The following is a 17,623-nucleotide window of genomic DNA, read 5'->3' as shown; positions in this document are numbered from 1 at the left end:
TGTGTTTTCCTAGTGACAAGCCGATGTTTCAAAATAGAGAATGTGATGCCAGTGTTGGTTCTATTGCTAAAGAGTTTGTCCCCACTGGCATGCTCAACTCAGACAGTGCTGACGTTGCTTTATATTCTCTACGTCAGAAGTAGAGACACTGACAAGTTGATAGTTCCCAGATGGGTGACGGTTAGTATTTTGCTTTGTAGACAGGACGATAAGTTATTTTGGCAATTTTCTAACTGTTGTTATTCTTTTTGTACAATAGACCAAGATCCATGGTGGACATATTGATTCCAATGTGCTACAGTGGTTCACAAGATCAGGGGCTGATGGTTTTGACCAAGTAGGTGAACTTGAACTTTTTGTACTCATGAACTAGAACTATCATGTTTTCTTGCAAGTTTGGGAGGTGGGGAATGAACTTGAGTAGCCTGCTTTTACCCCTGTACTTATGAATGATGTGTGCTTCTTTTTTTAAAGCTGCACTTATTGTCGCAAGGAAATTGAACTGATATGTTTGTTGCAAGTTTGGGCGGTGGATATAAACTTGAGTAGCATTTATTTTTTGTAGTGGGTTGCTTACTCAATTAGAACTTATGATTATCTGATTTGTTTGTACTTCTGAATTTCAATTTCCCTCTTTTATTTTATTGATTTGGAGGCTGAATTTTTTGTTTCATTATGATTTGTTAAATTCATTTTTCCTCTGTGATTTATTTTTCAACTTCTTTTCCATACTTTTGATCCGCCGTCATTTGCGGTTGCCATGAAGCCTATTGAAGAATCTGGGCATTGGTGCTTGATTGTTCTGAATTTGAGGTTCCGTTGTTTCGAGTGTCTTGATTCACTCCGCGATCAAACCTGGAGTGATGTGATACGTTTCCAACGTATCTATAATTTTTGATTGCTTCATGCTATATTATCTACTGTTTTGGACATTATTGGGCGTTATTATCCACTTTTATATTATTTTTGGGACTAACCTATTAACCGGAGGCCTAGCCCAGAATTACTGTTTTTTTGCCTATTTTAGGGTTTCAAAGAAAAGGAATATCAAACAGAGTCCAAACGGAATGAAACCTTCGGGAACGTGATTTTCTCACCGAACATGATGCAGGAGACTTGGACCCTACGTCAAGAAACAAAGGAGGAGGCCACGAGGTAGGGGGCGCGCCTACCCCCCCCCCCCCCCCAAGCGCGCCCTCCACCCTTGTGGGCCCCCTGTTGCTCCACCGACGTACTCCTTCCTCCTATATATACCTACGTACACGGAGCCAAAACCCTAATTCCACCGCCGTAACTTCCTGTATCCACGAGATCCCATCTTGGGGCCTGTTCCGGAGCTCTGCCGGAGGGGCCATCCATCACGGAGGGCTTCTACATCAACACCATAGCCTCTCTGATGAAGTGTGAGTAGTTTACCCCAGACCTTCGGGTCCATAGTTATTAGCTAGATGGCTTCTTCTCTCCTTTTGGATCTCAATACAATGTTCTACCCCTCTCTTGTGGAGATCTATTCGATGTAATCTTCTTTTTGCGGTGTGTTTGTTGAGACAAATGAATTGTGGGTTTATGATCAAGATTATCTATGAACAATATTTGAATCTTCTCTGAATTCTTTTATGTATGATTAGTTATCTTTGCAAGTCTATTTGAATTATCAGTTTGGTTTGGCCTACTAGATTGATCTTTCTTGCAATGGGAGAAGTGCTTAGCTTTGGGTTCAATCTTGCGGTGTCCTTTCCCAGTGACAGTAGGGGCAGCAAGGCACGTATTGTATTGTTGCCATCGAGGATAACAAGATGGGTTTTTTTATCATATTGCATGAATTGATCCCTCTACATCATGTCATCTTACTTAAGGCGTTACTCTGTTTTCATGAACTTAATACTCTAGATGCATGCTGGATAGCGGTCGATGAGTGGAGTAATAGTGGTAGATGCAGGCAGGAGTCGGTCTACTTGTCTCGGACGTGATGCCTATATACATGATCATACCTAGATATTCTCATAACTATGCTCAATTCTGTCAATTGCTCAACAGTAATTCGTTCACGCACCGTAAAATACATATGCTCTTGAGAGAAGCCACTAGTGAAACCTATGGCCCCCGGGTCTATCTTCATCATATTAATCTTCCAATAGTTAGTTATTTCCTTTGCTTTTTTACTTTGCTTTTATTTTACTTTGCATCTTTATCACTAAAACACCAAAAATATTATCTTATCATATGTATCAGATCTCACTCTCGTAAGTGACCGTGAAGGGATTGACAACCCCTTATCGCGTTGGTTGCGAGGAGTTATTTGTTTTGTGCGGGTACTAGGGACGCGCGCGCAACCTCCTACTAGATTGATACCTTGGTTCTCAAAAACTGAGGGAAATACTTACGCTACTTTGCTGCATCATCCTTTCCTCTTCAAGGAAATCCAACGCAGTGCTCAAGAGGTAGCAAGAAGAATTTCTGGCGCCGTTGCCGGGGAGGTTCGCGCAAGTCAAGATTTGACTCCCGACAACGAGCCATTTCTGGCGCTGTTGCCATGGAGTCTATGCAAAAGTCAATATACCAAGTACCCATCACAACCCTTATCTCCCGCATTACATTATTTGCCATTTGCCTCTCGTTTTCCTCTCCCCCACTTCACCCTTGCCGTTTTATTCCCCCTCTCTCTTTCTCCATCCTCCCTCTCTTTCTCTATTTGCCTCTTTTTGCCCGCTTGCCTTTTGTTTGCTTGTGTGTTGGATTGCTTGCCTGTCACGATGGCTCAAGATAATACTAAATTGTGTGACTTTACCAATACCAACACCAATGATTATTAGCACTCCGATTGCTTCTCTTACTAATGCTGAATCTTGTGAAATTAATGCCGCTTTGCTGAATCTTGTCATGAAAGATCCGTTCTCCGGCCTTCCTAGTGAAGATGCCGCTACCCATCTAAATAGCATCGTTGATTTGTGTGATTTGTTAGGTTTCCGTGATTTTGATGATTGCTATTTAAACTTGCACCTTGCGGATTCCACTATTAAGAAACCTATGGGAAGAATTAATGATGTTCTTATTGTTGCAAATAGGAATTATGTGCCAGTAGATTTTATCGTTCTTGACATAGATTGCAATCCTTCATGTCCTATTATTCTTGGTAGACCTTTCCTTAGAACGATTGGTGCAATTATTGATATGAAGGAAGAAAATATTAGATTCCAATTTCCGTTAAGGAAAGGCATGGAACACTTTCCTAGAAAGAAAAATTAAATTACCTTATGAATCTATTATGATAGCCACTTATGGATTGCCTACCAAAGATGGCAATACCTAGATCTATCCTTGCTTTTTATGCCTAGCTAGGGGCGTTAAACGATAGCGCTTGTTGGGAGGCAACCCAATTTTATTTTTATTACTTGATTTTTGCTGCTGTTTATTAGTAAATAATTTATCTAGCCTCTGTTTTGGTTGTGTTTTTTGTGTTTAATTAGCGTTTGTGCCAAGTAGAACCGTTGGGAAGACTTGGGGAAAGTCTAGATATCTTGCTGTAAAAAACAGAAACTTTAGCGCTCACGAGAACTGCTGCCATTTTTATTTGAAAAGCTCTATTTAGTTAATTCTTTTTGAAGATGATTAATAGATAAATTCCTCACGTCCAGCAATTTATTTTAGAATTTTTGGGGTTCCAGATATTGCGCTAACTAAAGATTACTATAGACTGTTTTGTTTTTGACAGATTCTATTTTTCTTGTGTTGTTTGCTTATTTTGATGAATCTATGGCTAGTAAAATAGTTTATAAACCATAGAGAAGTTGGAATACAGTAGGTTTAACACCAATATAAATAAATAATGAGTTCATTACAGTACCTTGAAGTGGTCTTTTGTTTTCTTTCGCTAACGGAGCTCACGAGATTTCCTACTTTAAGTTTTGTGTTGTGAAATTTCAAGTTTTGGGTAAAGATTTGATGGATTATGGAACAAGGAGTTACAAGATCCTAAGCTTGAGGATGCCCATGGAACCCTCAAGATAATCTAAGAACACCTAAAAGCCAAAGCTTGGGGATGCCCCGGAAGGCATCCCCTATTTTGTCTACTTCTATCGGTAACTTTACTTGGAGCTATATTTTTATTCACCACATGATATGTGTTTTGCTTGGAGCGTCTTGTATGATTTGAGTCTTTATTTGCTAGTTTACCACAATCATCCTTGCTGTACACACCTTTTGAGAGAGACACGCATGATTCGGAAATTATTAGAATACTCTATGTGCTTCACTTATATCTTTTGAGTTATATAGTTTTGCTCTAGTACTTCACTTATATCTTTTAGAGCACGGTGGTGGATTTGTTTTATCGAAACTATTGATCTGTCATGCTTCACTTAGATTATTTTGAGAGTCTTAAGTAGCATGGTAATTTGCTTAAATAATCCTAATATGCTTGGTATTCAAGAATAGTAAAAACTCTCTTATGAGTGTGTTGAATGCTATGAGAAGTTTGATGCTTGATAATTGTTTTGAGATATGAAGATGGTGATATCAAAGTTGTGCTAGTTGAGTAGTTGTGAATTTGAGAAATACTTGTGTTAAAGTTTGTGATTCCCGTAGCATGCACGTATGTTGAACCATTATGTGATGAAGTCAGAGCATGATTTATTTATGATTGTCTTCCTTATGAGTGGCGGTCGGGGACGAGCGATGGTCTTTTCCTACCAATATATCCCCATAGGAGCATGCGCGTAATACTTTGCTTTGATAACTTGTAGATTTTTGCAATAAGTATATGAGTTCTTTATGACTAATGTTGAGTCCATGGATTATACGCACTTTTTTTCCTTCCACCATTGCTAGGCTCTCTAATACCGCGCACCTTTCGTCGGTATCATGCACCCACCATATACCTTCCTCAAAACGGCCATCATACCTACCAATTATGGCATTTCCATAGTCATTCTGAGATATATTGCCATGCAACTTTCCACCGTTCCATTTATTATGACACACTCCATCATTGTCATATTGCTTAGCATGATCATGTAGTTGACATCGTATTTGTGCCAAAGCCACCATTCATAATTCTTTCATACATGTCACTCATGAGTCATTGCATATCCCGGTACACCGCCGGAGGCATTCACATAGAGTCATATTTTGTTCTAAGTATCGAGTTGTAATTGTTGAGTTGTAAGAAAATAAAAGTGTGATGATCATAATTATTAGAGCATTGTCCCAGTGAGGAAAGGATGATGGAGACTATGATTCCCCCACAAGTCGGGATGAGACACCGGACGAAAAATAAAAAAATGAGAAAAAGAGAGAAGTGGCAATGCTACTATCCTTTTACCACACTTGTGCTTCAAAGTAGCACCATGATATTCATGATAGAGAGTCTCTCATTTCATCACTTTCATACACTAGTGGGAATTTTTCATTATAGAACTTGGCTTGTATATTCCAATGATGGGCTTCCTCAAAATTGCCCTAGGCCTTCGTGAGCAAGCGAGTTGGATGCACACCACTTAGTTTCTTTTGTCGAGCTTTCATATACTTATAGCTCCAGTGCATCCATGGCATGGTAATCCCTACCCACTCACATTGATATCTATTGATGGGCATCTCCATAGCCCGTTGATACACCTAGTTGATGTGAGACTATCTTCTCCCTTTTTGTCTTCTCCACAACCACCATTCTATTCCACCTATAGTGCTATATCCATGGCTCATGCTCATGTATTGCGTGAAGATTGAAAAAGTTTGAGAATGTCAAAAGTATGAAACAATTGCTTGGCTCCTCATCGGGGTTGTGCATGATTTAAATACTTTGTGTGGTGAAGATAGAGCATAACCACACTATATGATTTTGTAGGGATAACTTTCTTTGGCCATGTTATTTTGAGAAGACATGATTGCTTTATTAGTATGCTTGAAGTATTATTATTTTTATGTCAATATTAAACTTTTATCTTGAATCTTTCGGATCTGAATATTCATACCACAATTAACAAGAATTACATTGAAATTATGCCAAGTAGCATTCCACATCAAAAAATCTGTTTTTATCATTTACCTACTCGAGGACGAGCAGGAATTAAGCTTGGGGATGCTTGATACGTCTCCAACGTATCTATAATTTTTGATTGCTCCATGCTATATTATCTACTGTTTTGGACATTATTGGGCTTTATTATCCACTTTTATATTATTTTTGGGACTAACCTAATAACCGGAGGCCCAGCCCAGAATTGTTGTTTTTTTTGCCTATTTTAGGGTTTCGAAGAAAAGGAATATCAAAGGGAGTCCAAACGGAATGAAACCTTCGGGAACGTGGATTTCTCACCGAACATGATCCAGGAGACTTGGACCCTACGTCAAGAAACAAAGGAGGAGGCCACGAGGTAGGGGGTGCGCCTACCCCCCCCCCCCCCCAGGCGCGCCCTCCACCCTCGTGGTCCCCTTGTTGCTCCACCGATGTACTCCTTCCTCCTATATATACCTACGTACCCCCAAACGATCAGATACGGAGCCAAAACCCTAATTCCACCGCCATAACTTCCTATATCCACAAGATCCCATCTTGGGGCCTGTTCTGGAGCTCCGCCGGAGGGGGCATCCATCACGGAGGGCTTCTACATCAACACCATAGCCTCTCCGACGAAGTGTGAGTAGTTTACCTCAGACCTTCAGGTCCATAGTTATTAGCTAGATGGCTTCTTCTCTCTTTTTGGATCTCAATACAATGTTCCCCCCCTCTCTTATGGATATCTATTCGATGTAATCTTCTTTTTGCGATGTGTTTGTTGAGACCAATGAACGGTTCTCAAAAACTGAGGGAAATACTTACGCTACTTTGCTGCATCATCCTTTCCTCTTCAAGGAAATCCAACGTAGTGCTCAAGAGGTAGCATGATGCAGTTAGATTCTTAAGGACTATGACAGATAACTTAAAGAAGCTTTGGAGGGAGTCCAAACCGTTCTCGCCGGTGCATATTGATGGTTTCTCTTGTAAGTTTGCGCGGGTGCCGCAGCAGAAAAACACGTGAGTATCCATTTTTAATGATTTTTATTAGTTGTTTTTTGTTGCTGGGAGGATGGTGTTCCCGTGTTTTTGAATTTGTGATGTACCCTTTTATTTTTTTTCTTTTGTTAACACGCATGATTGTGGCTTCTTTATGCTACAAAACATCAAGACATATCATTGCCGGGAGGATGGTGTGATTGAAATGTTGGATTACAACCATGAAGACATTCTTGACATTAGAAAGACTTTGCTGTATAGCTGCACAACTAGCAATGTGTTTGATGTTGACTTCCGGGGTTTGTTTGGCAGTGAACCCTGTACGTATGCATGAACTTTTGTAATTATTCTGCAGCTTGTACTTCTTGACTAGTACTGTTATGAATTATGTATTTGAACTTACCCTTGATGCGCTCCTTCTTTTTTTATTTTTGCAGGTGAGTGGCTGGATCTTGGTGAGCATGACTACAGGATCTTTGGCAGCCAGTTCTCGGAGCTCGAACATGTAGCTATTGATTTTAGCCAGGGGCGTTTTCTCGAAAATACATGACGGAGGTTGATGGCATTGAGGATTCCTTCGTCCATGCAATTATTGCAGAATACTGAGATCGCGTCTTCGTCGCGGCAATCTTTAATCTTGTCCTTGATAAGGAGGAATCTGGCCCAAAAGTGATGGACTATTTCCTGAGACTGCTATCGTATGCACGTGAGATCGCGCATATCTGGGTGGGTGGGTGGCTTTAGATCCGAACCCTGACCCAATTTTGGATCCGGAGTTTGAGGAACTTCCGAGCTTAATAGTTTGGGCTCCGGGATATCAAGCGGTTTTTCAGGTCCGCCGTCTGATTCTAGGTTCGGCGGACGGGGCGTGTTGTTCCGTGGACGGGTATCCAGCTCTTCGAGCTCGGAAATCCAAGCATAGTTCTTCCTCAATATAGAGGAAGAGTTGTTGATTTGCTCCTCTACTACCACTATCTGATGGGTGATCGGCGGCGATGCGATCTAGGAGCTCGTTTAAAGACTACAACTCTGTCAGATCCATCTGTTTGGAGTATTCGGTGTCAACACGAAGGCGATTTTCATGACCCAAGAGGTCATCGTCGACTTAATGGCCGGACGGGCGGTCATGGTGAAGCCGCCCAGTTGGAGGGTTTGGCCTGAGGCCAGGGCTCCTCCGGAGGTGATACTGTCCTTGATAACAAGGCGAGCCATCAATCCTGTCTTCTACGTCATAGAGGAACTCTCAATGAAAGCACCAATGTCGGTGTCAAAACCGGCGGATCTCGGGTAGGGGGTCCCGAACTATGCGTCTAAGGTTGATGGTAACAGGAGACAAGGGACACGAAGTTTTACCCAGGTTGGGCCCTCTTGATGGAGGTAATACCCTACATCATGCTTGATTGATATTGATGAGTATGAGGGTTACAAGAGCTGATCTACCACGAGATCATAATGGCTAAAACCCTAGAAGTCTAGCCTGTATGATTATTATTGCCTCTACGGACTAAACCATCCAGTTTATATAGACACCGGAGGGGCCTAGGGTTATACAAAGTCGGTTGCATAGAAAGGAAATAATACATCCGGCTGCCTAGCTTGCCTTCCACGCAAAGGAGAGTCCCATCCGGACATGGAAGGAAGTCTTCTATCTTGTATCTTCTTGGCCCAGTAGTCCGGCCCACGTCACAGAGCCGGACGCCCGAGGACCCCTTATTCCAGGACTCCCTCAATGGGTGTGATGTGAGGGATGTGGATTGTCGTTTGATCGCAATGCATCCAACGGTGCACACGCGCGATCTGTGTGGCTGGGGTTCCGGCCAATCATAACGCAACACACAATAGGCTCTGCGCACACTATTTCCGAAAGCGACGGAGATGAACCGTGTGCAATAATGAACGAGCAAAAATTGTAAGGAAGCCAAATTTCTGTTGTCGTTTGTGGTTGAGCTCTTGAATACCACCGCACTGTACGGCTGCCCGGCCCCTCCGTCCCAGAGCTCTCTCCAGGCGTTGTCCATGGCACCGCGGCACACAGTAACTGGTAAGGAAGCGATGGCATCCCACCGCGCCGCGTTCCTCGCCGCCCGTGACCTCACACATGGTAATGAAGCGATGGCATCTTGCCGCACCGAGTTCATCACCGTTGACAGCCAGACAGTTACATGGGCGGACTTTGAGGCTGCCATGGCCGAATGGGTGGTGGATCTAGAGGCGGCCAAAGCCGCAAAGAAGGAGCGGAAAAGGCAGAAAGCAGTCAAGAAAAGAGAGTCCCGCCGCCACAAGAAAAAAGAGGTCACACACCGTGCTGAGGAGAGCTTGGCGGAGATTGAAGCATGGTGGGCTTCCGCCTACAAGGCCGGAAGGAGAACGCCGGCGTCTGGCCAGCATGCCCTAATGGGAGCATGTGAGAAGTAGTTTAAGTTTGTAGTATTAGAGCAAATTACCAGTAGTACTTTAAGTTTGTAGTATTAACGTACAATGTCGGTAAGAGCATCCTTTGAGGGCTTTGAGCGTTGATTAGCATGTGTGCCCGTGTGCATTTTTTGCGTTAATCATTAGAAGATCACAAAACACACGGTTTCTATGCCGTACCCGTCTGCGTTTTTTGCGTTAATGACCCATAAGTCAATTACCTGTGCGATATTTCCTAATAAACCAGGCATACCATTGACCGAAAAAAATCAAGTGCACGTGTACATTTTTTTGGAGACGGGATTTGCCAACTTTCTTTTTTCTTGCACACGTTTATTTTATGTGATTCATCTGCGTTGTGTGTTTCCCCCGCCCAAGTTTCAAATTTCGCACTGAAATTTTCATTATGTGCGTGATTTTAGAATTTATTCCTCCAACCACATCCCCTTCCCCTCAGTATCCCCCCTCCCTCGCACCTCCCCTACCGGCATCTCAAACCATCGCCGCAACCACACCTTCAACCACATCGATGTTCTGCTGGATCCAGTCAGGTAACCCACCGATATCTATCACTTCCCAGGCCTGATTGCTTAAATGGCGCCTGTGAAACATCCTCATGCCTCCAAATCCTCCCCCGCCAGGAGCTGATGGCGGTCCATGGCGCGATGGCCGCTGTGCGTGCTGACCCGGAGGAACACCTCGCCTCCGCCGCCGCCGACGACATGGTGCAGGCTCTAGCCCAGATGAAGCCCCCAGCGACTACCCCCTGGACTTAACAGGTAAGATCTGACCAGCTAAATCTTACCAATACCACTTGCAACGGCTATGATTTGTACGGTTGATGTATTAAGCATGTTCGTGCCTTGTTTATTTGAGTACTACACACTGTGTGATGTTAAAATATTACCGTGTCCAGCTCAATTTCACCAATACCAGCAACAAACTTACAGTACATGACTCAGGATATCACTAGAGATGCTGCCCATTTGCTACTTTTAGTGGATGCTAACCCTGTTGCACTTAACATGCATGTCCATGTACTTACGCAGGGTCATAACGGCCGATGCTTTTGTTTGCTGTCGAGGTGAGCTGCATCCCATGTCTTACAGTATTTCACATAATTTGTGCAATTGCAGTTTAACTTCTACCCATTTACTGGTTTCCTATAGGTACACATGTCACTGGCACTGATCCACGCTTCGACACGGAGGAACAACTCGCCTCCGCCGTCGCTGACTTTGGGCGAGCTCTGGCCAAGATGAAGTGCCCCAACAACTACCTCTCAGGACTTACCAAGTATGTACTCACCAGTTCAATCTTACCAATACCAGTTGCAATTAATGGCTATGTTCTGTAGGGTCGATGTATTAAGCATGTTCTATTAAACATACCTAACACGTTTTTGCTACTTTCCCTACCTTTTTATAGACATCTGGGCCATTCTCTACTCCAACAGCACCTGCCTTATGATGTTTAACTATGCCAATTGCATTTTTATCAGTACCGGTTTCAACTTTTATTAAGCATGTTGCAATTAACAGTTGAATCCATTTTTAAACAGTTGCATTTCAATGGCTACAAACTTACAAAACATGACTTAGGATGTTGTTAAGCCTATTGCAATTAACAGTTGTATCCATTTTTTAATCTGTCCATTTGCTACCATGCTACTCTCTGCAATGAAGATATACTAGAGATGCTGCCCCATTCGCTATTTTTGGTGGATGCTAACCCTGTTGTACTCCACATGCTTGTCCATGTACTTACGCGGGGTCATAACGGCCGATGATGTTGTTTGCCGTCAAGGTTAGCTGCATCCCTTACAGTATTTCACATCATTGGTGCAATTGCAGTTTATCTTTTGCCATTTACTAGTTGCATGTAGGTACACATGTCAGTGTCACTGATCCACGCTTCGACACGGAGGAACGGCTCGCCTCCACCGCCGCTGACTTTGGGCGGGCTCTGACCAAGATGAAGTGCCCCAACAACTACGTCTCAAGACTTACCAAGTATGTACCCACCAGTTCAATCTTACCAATAGCAGTTGCAATTAATGGCTATGTTTTGTATTGTCGATGTATTAAGCATGTTGTAGTAAACATGCCTAACACGTTTGAGCTATTTCCCTACCTTTTTATAGACAACTGGGCCATTATCTGCTCTGGCAGCACCTGCCCTGTGATGTTTAACTCTGCATATTGCATTTTTATCAGTACCGGTTTCAACGGCCATTAAGCTTGTTGCCATTAACAGTTGTATCCATTTTTAAAGAGTTGTATTTAAATGGCTACAAACTTACAAAACATGAATTAGGATGTTGTTAAGCCTGTTGCAATTAACAGTTGTATCCATTTTTTAATCCGTCCCTTTGCTACCGTGCTACTCTTTCGAAATGAAGATATCACTACAGATGCTGTCGTTTTATTACCATTTGCTATTTTTGGTGGATGTTAACCCTGTTGTAGTTAACATTGGCTTTCCATGTACTTACACAGGGCTACAATGGGCGATGCTGTTGTTTGCCGTCGAGGTTAGCTGCATCCCATGTCTTATACACCATCTATTCCTAAATATAAGTATTTTTAGAGATTCCAATATAGACTACATAAGGAGCAAAATGAGTGAATCTAGATTCTAATCTAAACTATATCTATAATTCTATATACATCCGTATGTAGTTCATATTGAAATCTCAAAAAAATACTTGTACTTAGGAACATAGGTAGTTGTATTTTACATCATTTGTGCAATCTCAGTTTAGCTTCTAACATTTACTGGTTGCTTGTAGGTACATATATGAGGGGTACTGATCCACGCTTCGATCCCTTTTGCGTATGGGGCAATGAGATATTCATGAACAAGCGTCAAGTGAGGAAACTAAGAAAGATTGTTAGGCGAAAGAAATGGGTGATTGGAATTAAGCTCTTTATTTACACTTTGTCGAAGACAACAGTGAACTTTAGGATGGTAAGTAATGTGTTGCCTTTTCCCCCTGCCCACAACAAGTTACTCTATTAGAGCTCAGTATCTGATATTTTTCTCTTTTCAGTGGTTTCCGAAGCTATTTACTGATGATTACCTTGCAAACTACATGACCGGAGTGGAGGCAACTAAGGTTAAAGTATATAATTCATGCTACCATGATAATGCTCTAGAAGTCTTCCTGAAGGTGGTGAAGGATGGGCGGGCGATCGTCACAAGGGGTTGGACAAAAGTGGTTCGTGCCTATGGCATGCAGGAAGGCACATTATGGGCATTCCGATTCTTCAACACCGTCGGCGGTCAAAATGATTTACACTTGTCTCTTTACCTTTACCGCCTTTAAATACTGCGGTTCATCATAGTTAATTGCTGCCTAATCCTGTAATTACTGAACATATTGTACTGGCAATTTTATTTATGGATTCGTTGTTGAACCATTGTGCTGAGAATTTGAATTGCACGTTTCGTATTTCAAAATTTCCAATTAGAATAATAAATTACAGGCAAAAATAAAAATAGAACAGACGGTCATGGACCTTTGCAAACGGTTCTAGCAGTAAAAGCGCTTGCGATGGATAGCCCAATGCCACACAGTTTTCTACATCAAATCGTGTGTGATGTAGTTAATGAAAGCAAACAGTTAACCAAGGCAGAGCGTGTGTGATAGTTACACCTTTCACACACGAGCGTATACATAAAACCGTGTGGGATGTACATCCGAACGGAAACATTTTCCCTGGATTGACTGTGTGGGATGTACATAAGAACGGAAACGTATTCCTTGGATTGACTGTGTGTGATATACATACGAACGGAAATGTTTTTCTGGGATTCACCATGTGGGATGTACATACCTACGGAAATGATTTTCTCGAATTACCGTGTGGGATGTACATACCTACAGAAATGATTTTCTCGGATTACCATGTGGGATGTACATACCTACGGAAATGATTGGGTTTCGATGCCTCGACCGATCGCACACGGCCCCAGCCTGGGTCCCAGGAAGGCCTATCCCCGATGATTTATCGGTCGTGTGGGAAGGACACCCTATCGCACACACTCACTTGGCGACGGTTCCAAACGCGGTCGCGGAAAGGGGAAAAACCATTTGTTTAGGACCGACGCGCACCAGCGACTGTCTGATCAAGTGTACTAGTATTGTCATTCTTAGTCTGCAAGAGACCAACATAAGTGTGTGTTGATGCTTCTTAACTTTTTCTGTTTGTAGTACTTGTTAATTTTCTAGTAGCTACATATGAATGAGAACAGTACATGAAGTACTAAGAATTTCTGCTTCAACTTTCGAAGTGTTGTTAAGCAACTCAAATTGTGTTGATTATTTTCAACATTATGTTTTCTATACAATACTGAATCGAAACTACACATGGAACAACATTGTGTGATTAGTTGCTTCATAACTAGTACTTTAGAGCAGCCACAAAGTTCCATTCAGAAGCTACTTTGAATTTGAAATGATGGATTAACAACATACGGAGGTACCAAACTTATATAATGAGATAAGCAAAAAAATGTACTTGATGACATAAATAAACTTGTTCAACCATGACAAGCACGTCATAATCATACTGGTTCAACCCAACAAGAGGAAACTACTAATTTGAAACAACAAGATAAAAGGCAAGCACAAGCGGAAGGAAAACGAAGGCAGGCTTTGATGTATGTTCATCCCTAAAAGGGGCGAAAGGGGCGGTCATAGTATTTTTCAGCCTCCCGCACTTTTGAAATTTCCCAACCATTTGTGATGTTGTCGATGATGTTCCATGACTTGTACATGGCGTATGCATCTACTCCTACATACTCGATGAGGTTGTCTGGCAGCGGGCTGACCCCCCATAGTTTGTGGTCTTCCTGCGTGTCGATGTTCTTCTTCATGTTTTGTAGAATGGGTGGATGACGCTGGCTGCAACATCAGTCAAGGAGTCGTACTCTTTTCCTGCGCTGAATGTTGACGTACTTGTTGGGGTTGATCGTCGGAAGGCCAGACATATTCATCTTATCTTTGTCGCTTTCAATGCCGAAACCAGCAAATATGAACAACCTCTCATGCTTCAGCATCTCATTGAGGCGCTTGGGCCTACAAGGGGAGAGACATTTTGAAGATTAGCATTACTTTGATGTTTGAATTCTTCATTTTCATTTTGTTTTACAAGCGATGAATCCATGAATAGATGCTTATATAGCATAATTAATGGATGAATGTACTTCAAAAATTAGTAAACAAAGTTCTGAAATTAAATTCAAGTACATCATGTTATTTTTCTTTTTGAATTATACATAGTTTGAGCCAATGTTGTATGTGCTGCTTTAGTACTAGTTTATTTACTTTCGTTGAATAGGACAACACATACCAGTGCTTCAGCAAGTTCTTAGTTTTTTTCTTATGAAAATAACATTAGACCAAATTCAGAAACTACTTCACTACATCAAGTTCAGAAACATCTTTTTAATACATTGAGTACAGAAACTACACTATCGGATCAAGATCAGATAGTACACTAGTACATCAACTTCAGAAATTAATCTTCTGCAAGATTTTTCAAATAGTAGTCCAGTGCATCAGGTTCAAAAATACATTTATAGTGTATATTCTTGAGAAAATGCAGTACTGCATCCACTTTCACAAACCACACTAGTACATCTAGTTGGGAAACAAGTTTGATGAAAATTTCAGGATAGAGTACTAATTAGACAGATGAACCAAACAGGCCAAATGACTAGGATGGGTCACCATTTCGTGGCCGCTGTGATGTGGTACACCATGCATAGTTCCTCCACATACAACTGCAACACTGCTGCCATCTGGGGAGGTATGTCTTCCCTGGTGTAGTGCACACCAAGGCCGACGATCTGACGATGCGAGCCGCCAGCCTTCCTCCAGAGCCTGGAGATCATCTCGTCGGCCTTGTCTGGTTCGCTGGTGTAGTGGCATTGGGTCGCCGTTTGCAGTCCCTTGTCGCAACCGCCTAGTGGATGGCGCAGGTGGTGGCCTAGAAGAACCAACTGTGCAAGCCAATTTCTTTGCCAGGGTATTAATTTGGTTGCACTGAATAGTCTTGTCAAGCTGTACTTATCTGCTGCTTATCCCACTTGCTCGTCTCTGGGTCGGTGATGATGGCATTTTACTGTCGCACTGATCGGTCTTGTCAAGTTGTACTTATTAGCTGCTTATTCCACTTGCACGTGTTAGGGTTGGTGATAATGGAGGTTTGTACTCCTCTACTGTGGGTACTTGCACTTGTGATTGAAGTGTAATTGAACTTATCAAATACCAGTCAGACTATGTGTGTCATGTTAATGTTTTTTAAAACATTTTTTGTTTTTTTGAAAGGATTGTTTATATCAAGATAATCTTTGAAAGTATTTTTTACAAATAAATTAGTTTTTCATTAGTACAGGTGTATTATATTTGCATTTTCTTGAGATAATTATTTTTATGTACTGATGAACTTTCTGAACTAGGACTGGCAGAAGCAGACATAGTTTTTTTTCAAACTATGTTTTTTGAGGTGTTCACGGGTGTGTTTGGTTACTCTGCCTTGTACTGACGAGTGAGAATTATCAGTACTGATGTACTATAAGAGTTTAAATTTTCCTTAACATATTTTTGCCGATTTCCTAGCGGCAGTAGTGTTGGCGTTACATAAATCCAGATAAGTTTTTTGAAATGTTTTTGTATTGCATTCAAAAGGATTATCAAATGGTTTACATAATAACTTCACTTGTCCAGCGGGCACAAATCACAAATTATATCTTAACTATAGTACTAATCGAGAAATCGATGATAAAGCTAAATAAGTTTTGGTAACGACAGTGTTTCTGATATGTTTCCTCATTGTGAACCGAGGCAACTAAGAGTACAAGGTTATTTTTTAGTTGACGCAGCAGCATAACCACTATGGATTCTTCAGTCTTGAGCTCCTCCTCACTGGCCCGAATCTTGTCCCTTGCCAGCGCCCTTTCCTGCTTGAGCCTTGGCAGCTTCATCGTCAGTTTCAGTTTCCTCGTCCCCAACACTGTCATCTTCATTGTCTTCGTCTGATTGGTCGTCATTCTCGTCAAACTCTTCTTCTTCATCCCCTTCTTTTGATTTTTTGGAACTCTGGACTTTGCCATGTCTGTTCAGTGCCACTGACCTCCTTGCCCACTTTGCACATGCGGGCATTATGTCTGTCAGTTACCCCACACTTGCGGCAAGTGTAGCTGTTACATGTGTCGTCTCCATTGGTAGAAACCTGGGCGGCTCCAATCTGCTTCTGCAACGTTTGCTTGTTGACAATGGCATCTGTGCGGAGTGGGCATGTGCGGTAATTATGGTTGGTCATGACGTTGCAGAATCTGCATGCCCTTATCCCAAGAGGTTTGCCGTCCGGGCCAAATTCCACGCGCCTGATGGGGCATGGCAGCTTTTTGGCTGCTGCTTTTGCTGCTTGCGTCTTACTCTTCCTCCCATTTGTGTTTTGAGAATATGAGTGGTTTAATCACCCTTTCCTGCTGCTGCTGGTAGGATGTCCTATTGTCATGTCGTTCGCCTACAGTACCATCAAGCTCATGATCTTGCATGTGAGCATGTTGGTGCTCTTGAGTGTGCACATGGGCAAGCTCCGGTTGCTGTTGCTCATCTTCCTCATTGTTGAATGGCTCAATAGCTCCCACATCACTGGTAGAAAAAGGGCCTGTTGTCCCGGTTCATAAGGGCCTTTTGTCCGGGTTCCTGAACCGGGACTAAAGGGTCGGTACTAATGCCCTGTCCCTTTAGCCCCGGTTCAATCCAGAACCGGGACTGATGGGCCTCCACGTGGCCTGTGCGCGGAGCCCAGGCAGGAGACCCTTTGGTCCCGGTTGGTGGCACCAACCGGGACCAATAGGCATCCACGCGTCAGCATTTCTGTGGCTGGGGTTTTTGTTTTTTTGAAAGGGGGGGGGGTTTGGGGGTTTTGGGGGGTTAATTTAGGTGTTTCATATATTGTGTTAGCTAGCTATAATTAATAGAGAGAAGTGTCCTCTCTTATGTCCGTGCTTGGTCGACGCTACGTACTATACATACGTATAGAGAGGACTAGACACGCTAGCTAGCTAGTAAGCAAATGAAGGAAACAGAAGATCGTCATGAACATATATGCATACAGAGAGAAGTGATATCGACCACCTCTCCTTCTCCGAGAGATTGGTCGAACAACAAGTTCTCGTATATCTATCCGACACTACCGGCTA

Source organism: Triticum aestivum, chromosome 7A (genome assembly GCF_018294505.1).
Source record: "Triticum aestivum cultivar Chinese Spring chromosome 7A, IWGSC CS RefSeq v2.1, whole genome shotgun sequence".
Classification (NCBI taxonomy): Eukaryota; Viridiplantae; Streptophyta; class Magnoliopsida; order Poales; family Poaceae; genus Triticum; species Triticum aestivum.
The sequence above is the reverse complement of the archived record's forward strand: the minus strand, read 5'-3'. Positions refer to the sequence as shown.